Source organism: Palaemon carinicauda, chromosome 19 (assembly GCF_036898095.1).
Source record: "Palaemon carinicauda isolate YSFRI2023 chromosome 19, ASM3689809v2, whole genome shotgun sequence".
NCBI classification, from domain to species: domain Eukaryota; kingdom Metazoa; phylum Arthropoda; class Malacostraca; order Decapoda; family Palaemonidae; genus Palaemon; species Palaemon carinicauda.
This window is the reverse complement of record NC_090743.1, coordinates 647,618-655,117: the sequence shown is the minus strand read 5'-3', so window position 1 is coordinate 655,117 and position 7,500 is coordinate 647,618. Positions and strand designations below refer to the sequence as shown.

The following is a 7,500-nucleotide window of genomic DNA, read 5'->3' as shown; positions in this document are numbered from 1 at the left end:
TGACATTATTTGACATATGATATATATTTATTGAAATATAAATTCATGCTACTTGATATGTCTGTAACCCCTGTTTATATAAATGTACAGTAATTTAGTCGATATATATATATATATATATATATACATATATATATATATATGCATATACATATATATATATATATATATATACATATATATATATATATATACATATATATATATATATATATGTATATATATACATATATATATATATATATACATATATATATTATATACAGTATATATATATATTATATATATGTATATATATATATATATATATACATATATATATATATATATATGTATATATATATATATTATATATATATTTAACATATAGAAATGGAATGCAGTAACCAATACGCATATATGCGTTCCTAGAAACCTATATAGATCCGCATTTGTATCTTCAGGAAACACTTCGTTTCCAATACCTTTGAGAAGCAATTAGTTCTTGCAATGCCTGTGGATCATGGGATTCTAGCCCAGGTGCCCCGGGCAATAACGGATGGCCCCTTAATGGGATATGGCCCTGGGCATAAGCGTGGGAGGCTGCCTCACTCAGAGCTAAATTGAGAGCGCTGGAAGACCTGCGATAAGAGAATTATAATATTCAATTAAAATGATTCCCGTTTATAATCTTCTTACTTAGTTTTCCTCTATCAGAAATAATCACATATTCACTTTTTAGCTTTTAACATTTGGGTACATAATGTAACTTAAAAAAAAGTCATGCCTAAAAAATTCAAACCAAAATTCTGACTGTTTTCTGACAACCACATATTCACTTTTAACTGTCAACATTTGAGTATATAAAAAAAGTGATGCCCTAAAAAAGTAATGAGAAAAATATGATCATTTTCTGTACCATATATTGACTTTTACCTTTCAACATTTGAGTACATAATATAACCTTTCAAAAAATCATGCGCTAAAAAAGTAAAACCAAAATTGTGACTATTTTCTGACAACCACATATTCACTTTTACCTTTCAACCTTTGAGTATATAATCAAACTCCAAAAAAGCCATACCCTAAAAGAAGTAAAACCAAAAATCTTACTACTTCTAGAATATGAGTACATTGTGTAACTTTGAAAAAGATCATGCCCTAAAAAAGTAAAACAAAAATCTGACTTCCCTGTACCTTAAAGATGAGTCGTGTGTATTGTTAAAAGACGACTGCTCCAACGAATCCGTTGGCCCTTCTAAACCTGCAGCGCCTGCATTACTGGAATCCCGTGGTGTTTGGATCGCCTGCATTGCATAAAATGAAATTTAGAAATATTAGTTCAGGGCATCTTAAAGCTATAACAAACTCTAATTTCGTTACTAATAACATTTTGATTATTTTAATAAGTATTCAGGAAGTGATGAAATGTATTACGGTCAGAAATACTTATTAATTGCAAGGATAACACACTTCTATATTCCATGCTAATAGAAAACTAGATTCTTCAAATATATTTTGAAATCCATGATAAACCTTTTCTCATATGGATTAATATGTTATGAATTAGTCCACATATTTAATCCAGTTGATGGTAACAGATTTTCTCATAAAGATTGATATAAGATGAATTAATCCACATGTTTAATCTAGTCAATGGTAACGGAACTATGACATTACTCACGATCTTGGAATTGTACAATAAGAAGGATTCAAATTATGAAGTGGGAAAGTGTTCCCTGCTGCATGAACATCTTGCCCTTGTCTGGGCAGATCCAACAGATGCTGGGTATGGATTCGAACTACTAAGAGAAACTTGAGACCCTGATCGCCCACACGAAGACTGAGGGAGGATATCTTTGCTATGGACTATAACATCCTTCCACCGAGCCCGATCTTCAAGCGTCGTTCTTGCTGCACCGATGCCTGATTTGGGGATCTCTACGTAAGAAACACTACTAGGAGCTGACGTTGGTACGTTCATCGTTTGACTATGATCCTTATGGTGGCCGGAGTTTTTATCTAAACGCGGAGTTCCTCCTCCACTACTATTCCCCCCTGCCCTTCTAACCATCCAAGGCTGGTTGAGTTTGAGATCTTGGAGGAAGAGGGTCATCAATCTCATTAGTTGGAACGATGTGATAACCTGCCATGCTGTGGCCTTCGGAGTCGGAAGCTCTTGATGTCTGTGGAATGGCTGGCTTCTCTTCTTCCTGTTGCTCTGAATGACCACCGCTACGTAGCTTACAGTATATAAGGCTACACATGATAATAAAAACAAATGCAGCTATCGATATGCCCATGACTAAACCGCTTTTGACATAGGTGGTTGGCTCAACATTAGCCACTCGAACTTCAGCTACTTCGTGAGACACTTGAAGGGTTAGGTTGACCTCTCTGTATCCTGCTCTGTTTTCTGCTACACAGCGATATGTACCCTGATCTTCGGCGACCACGCCTGTCATTGTCAGATTAGAAATATAAGAATTATAATCAGGCAGAGCTACTTCGAATATAAAATATCTAAAGATTCGTTTGTATTTTGTATGGCACTATCGCCCGCTAACCACGTTATAGTAGTCTCGACTTCAGATTTTACTTGGCAGACTAGGGTAACATTTCTCCATTCTGAAGCAAGTACTCTTGGAGCAGCTGCGCTTACTTGAGGAGCGCACACAAATTCATCTGGATCTAATATCTGCCATTGCTGACCCATCAGCCATCTAGGGTGTGAACACGCTGGTGGTATAGTAGGAGTTACTTCATAGTCATCGAGCCATTTTTTTAACGCTTTTAAATGGCAATCGCAGTGCCAATTATTGCCATCCAGATTCATGACTCTCAGAACTGTCAGCGGTATCATTTCACTGGCAGAAAGAGTAGTAATTTTATTCTCGGATATATCTAGAACTTCGAGATAGATTAAATCTCGCAAGCCCTAGGTTCTATGACGGTAATCTTGTTATGGCTAATATCTAACTGTACAAGTTCTGGCGTAGGTAAAAAAGCAGTGGAAGATATGATTGTAAGAGAGTTATGAGCAATTCTAAATTCGCGTAGACCTCCCATATCCATTAACGCCTTAGTCGGTACTGACTTCAGGTAATTATTGGCTCAGATCTAATTCGACGACATTCATCAGCTTTCGAAAAGCGCCATCCTCCACCCGCATTAGATTACAGAAACTCAGCCAAACTTTCTGCAGATTCACTAGCCCCGTGTATACAAAAGAATCCTTGGGCAGTATCCTAAGATTGTTATGTCTAAGATCCAAAACTTGAGTCGAGGGATCTAGTCCTCGAGGGATGTCAATGAAATGAGCCTCGCGACAGGATACCACTTCTTTTCCATCCCGCCATTTGCATTCGCAGACCTTGGGGCAGCCCGAAAGGACGAAGCCGACGGACAGCCACAGGCACACCAGTAGTAAAAGCGAACTACCTCCGGACAAATAAAACCAAGTTTTACGACCCCTTATAATGATCATTGTCCGAGTAGTATCTTATTTAGGTCTTTTTTCACACTTAGCCTAATTACATCGCCTTCAGGACAATCATTTCCTATAGATTATCTGGCCTTTTTTTCTCTCTCGGTTATCCATCAAGATGTATGGGAGCTACGTTTTTTATGAGGTTGAATCTCTAAATTGCGGCTCCCTTCATTAACTGCAGGATGGGGGTTTATATTTTTCACCTAGTATATTTAATGATTCAATATAACATTGTTAGAGATATAACTGCCCATATAATTTGAGTGATAGAGCCTATGTAAGGCATGCTATTCAGTTAACCAGAGCTAGCAATTCTTATTATAAGGCTGGTTTCGAGATTTTCTTGTTAATTTCCCATGAAGGTAGTATTCTTGAGGGGAGTTCTTCGCTGGTCTTGAGGTGTTGATAGGAAAAACCTGAAATATAAGAAAAAGGAATATATAAATAGGATGTAAATATAGTATTTTATAATGATTATAAGTTCTTAACTCTATCATTAATTGGAATTACAAGCAGATCATCACTCAAAATGCATTTTTAAGGATTTAAACGCTTCCAGAAGACCAAAATTCAGATGTCATAAATACTGGATAATACTTTGTATTTGTTACAATTATAAGGGGAGTGCTGCTATATTAAATAGTTTCCACATAACTGATAGAGCATTGAATTAGTGATCAATAGCTTGCATATCTAATTACTGTTGGTACAGTTGGCATCGTTACTTCAGGTACACCGAAGTCTCCTTTGCTTCCTATGAAGTGTACCAGAGTTAACGAAGCCAACTCTACCGATAACTAACAACGTAGCACTGATATTCAAGATTTTATGCGTTGAAATTAAGTTCCCCAGGAAGTGCTCTTCAAATTTTGTGTATAAGAATATTCATAATTGAACATTCAACGGAAGTTAAAAGATGTTTTAATGCCGTCTACTGCATGTTTCTGAATAACTGAGTGTTTATGCTCAGAATCATAAACTAAAGTTTCATTGTGGAAAAATATATAAAAAATAATTCCTCAAAATAATATTTCCAGACAATTTTCCTTTAGATGTCAAATTATAATGTCTTGAAATACTACGTCATCATTTAACAACAACAACAACAATAATAATAATAATAATAATAATAATAATAATAATAAATAATAATAATAATAGTCATCATCATCATCTCCTCCTACGCCTCTTGACGCAAAGGTCCTCGGTTAGATTTCGCCAGTCGAGTCATAGACTGACTAAATTAATAATAATAATAATAATGATAACAATAATAATAATAATAATAATAATAATAATAATAATAATAATAATAATAATAATAATAATAATAATACAATCTACAGTTTGTCATTCATTTTTATGGGAACATCTGAAATATACAAAAAATTATGCTCACTATAAATGACTAACTGTTTACGCCAATAGTTCAAAATAATTATTTCTTACTAGGAAAAATAATATAAATATTGCATTAACGCTTTCCAATATCACCAACAGCAAGAGTAAAGAGAGTTTTACTTTTAAAAAGTCTAACAAAGGCAAACATCGATGCTGTCCTGGACCTATAACATTTATCTTTAGCTCGTTCTATTTTGCTTTTAAAAATATCTCTCGGTTTACGGTGAAAAATATGAGGCAAGGAAACTAAATTTTGGATATTTGCGATAGTTGTGAGTGAGAATGGAACAACAATTGTGTATATATATATATATATAGTCTATATATATATATATATATATATACTGTACGTATATATATATATATATATGTATATATATATATATATATATACACATATATATATGTATATATATATAATATATATACATATATATATATATATATATATGTATATATATATATATATATATATGAACATATATCACAAGCTCACGTGATTTCGTGGGTGATATTTATATATATACATATGTATATGTATATATATAATTATATATAAATATATATATATATATATATATATATAAATATATAAATATATATATATATATATATATATATAAATATATACATATATATATATACTGTATATATATATATATATATATATTTATATATACCTTTGGCCCAAATTAAGAATAGGAGAAAGAAGTGATAAAAAGTATGGAAATTGATGAGTCAAGTACTCCAATATTCACCTTCTCCCAGAAGACAATGATATAATCGTCACAAGAGTATTGTTCACAGTATTGATTTTCGATCAACTACTTCTTCTGACTTCTCTTCCTTTCAGTATTCTCTCTCTCTCTCTCTCTCTCTCTCTCTCTCTCTCACATTATATATATATATATATGTACATATACATATACATATATATATATATATATACACACATATATATATATATGTGTGTGTGTGTGTATGTGCGTGTGTTTGTGCTTGTGCATGTATATATATATATATATATATATAATAATAATAATAATAATAATAATAATAATAATAATAATAATAATAATAATGATAATAATAAGAGTGAAATTGAATCAGATAAGTAAATTCAATCATAATAGTACAAATAAGTACTAATACAACTAGAAAAACCTTTAGATAGTGAAGAATAGGTAGAATCAAACTCATGTAAAGTGTGAAAGTACTCGTGTTCATGTGGCACTTTCTAAATCTTTGGAACTTTCATAGGAATTATCCATATCCTTCTTTATCAATATTCTACTGACGTCAATCAATATCAGGTAAATTGTTAATCCTTTTACCCCCAGGCTATTTGGAACTTTCCAACCCTTAACCCCCAGGCGTTTTTTTTTTCAAGCACATTTTGCAATATATATTTTTTAAATTGCTCTAACAGCTTAATTTTCATCATAGAGAGGTCAGGTTGGTCTCATTCTTTTGGAAAATGCCTGAAGTTTCTCATAAAGTTATCAGACATATGCAAAAAAATGTAAATAGCAGTTTTTTACAAGGACGTAACCAGTACATCCAATGGGGGTAAAGGGATGAGTTTTTGTGAAACGTACCAGTATTAATCTATTAATTGTATATCTTCTTGTATCATAAATATCTTATTTATCATTGAAAATTTTGCGATACTTGTATTTAGGGGTGAAACAGAAAATAGATTATAATTAAAGATAATTATTTTAGAATTCAATAGGAATATTATATATTACTTAATACATAAATTCTATCCCTTATGTTCACTGTTTATAATTACTACGTTTCATTTAAAAATGCTTGAAATCCTCATAAATGTCATTATAATGAACTGTAGTATCGATACTTAACCAAAATAATGAATATCAAAATACTAAGTAAATTTACCTGAACAGAAACATTTGAGCAAACGCATTTCCAGAGACAACTTAAAACATAAGCGAAAAGTCAGTCTAAGGCTCAAGGTACATATTCTTGAGGCTTAAGCTGGAGAAGGAGGGAACTCAGCCTCGGAAAGCTTAGGTTAATACCGGAAAAGCTTGATCTCTGAGCTCAGAGACCAAGAGCTTTAGCGTTTATCCGATGCTACTGAGTTTCGAGGACTGGTGCATAAGGTTGCTCGAGCACGCATTTATTGGATGGAATCGGATGAACATTATCTCTCTCTCTCTCTCTCTCTCTCTCTCTCTCTCTCTCTCTCTCTCTCTTTCCTCTCTCTCATATAGAAATATTTTCATGTGTTTCACAAGTCATTTAGGTACATACAATACTTAATTCGGCCTATCTAAACAAAAATTTACAAATATATACCATCACTTAGAAGTTCATTTAACACCTTACCACACTCGAATAAATCTCTCTCTCTCTCTCTCTCTCATCTCTCTCTCTCTCTCTCTCTCTCTCTATCATATGAAATAAATACCCTTTTATGCACTCACTGTATATGGAGCAACTAATATTGTAGATCATCTAAGATCTAGTAGTCATTTGAGTATAAATTTTAGTAGAACCATTGTATGTCCATAGTCTTTTCTTGTTTCTGGAAAACGCTTATCTCTCTTTAGTGATAAAACTCTCTCTCTCTCTCTCTCTCTCTCTTCTCTCTCTCTCTCTCA

The 7,500-nt window shown here is 32.6% G+C and overlaps 1 pseudogene; it reads right to left on the bottom strand.

The window, feature by feature from the left end:
• The window catches only part of LOC137658086 (uncharacterized), a 57,649-nt pseudogene that overhangs the window by 1,665 nt on the left and 48,484 nt on the right, over window positions 1-7,500 (bottom strand).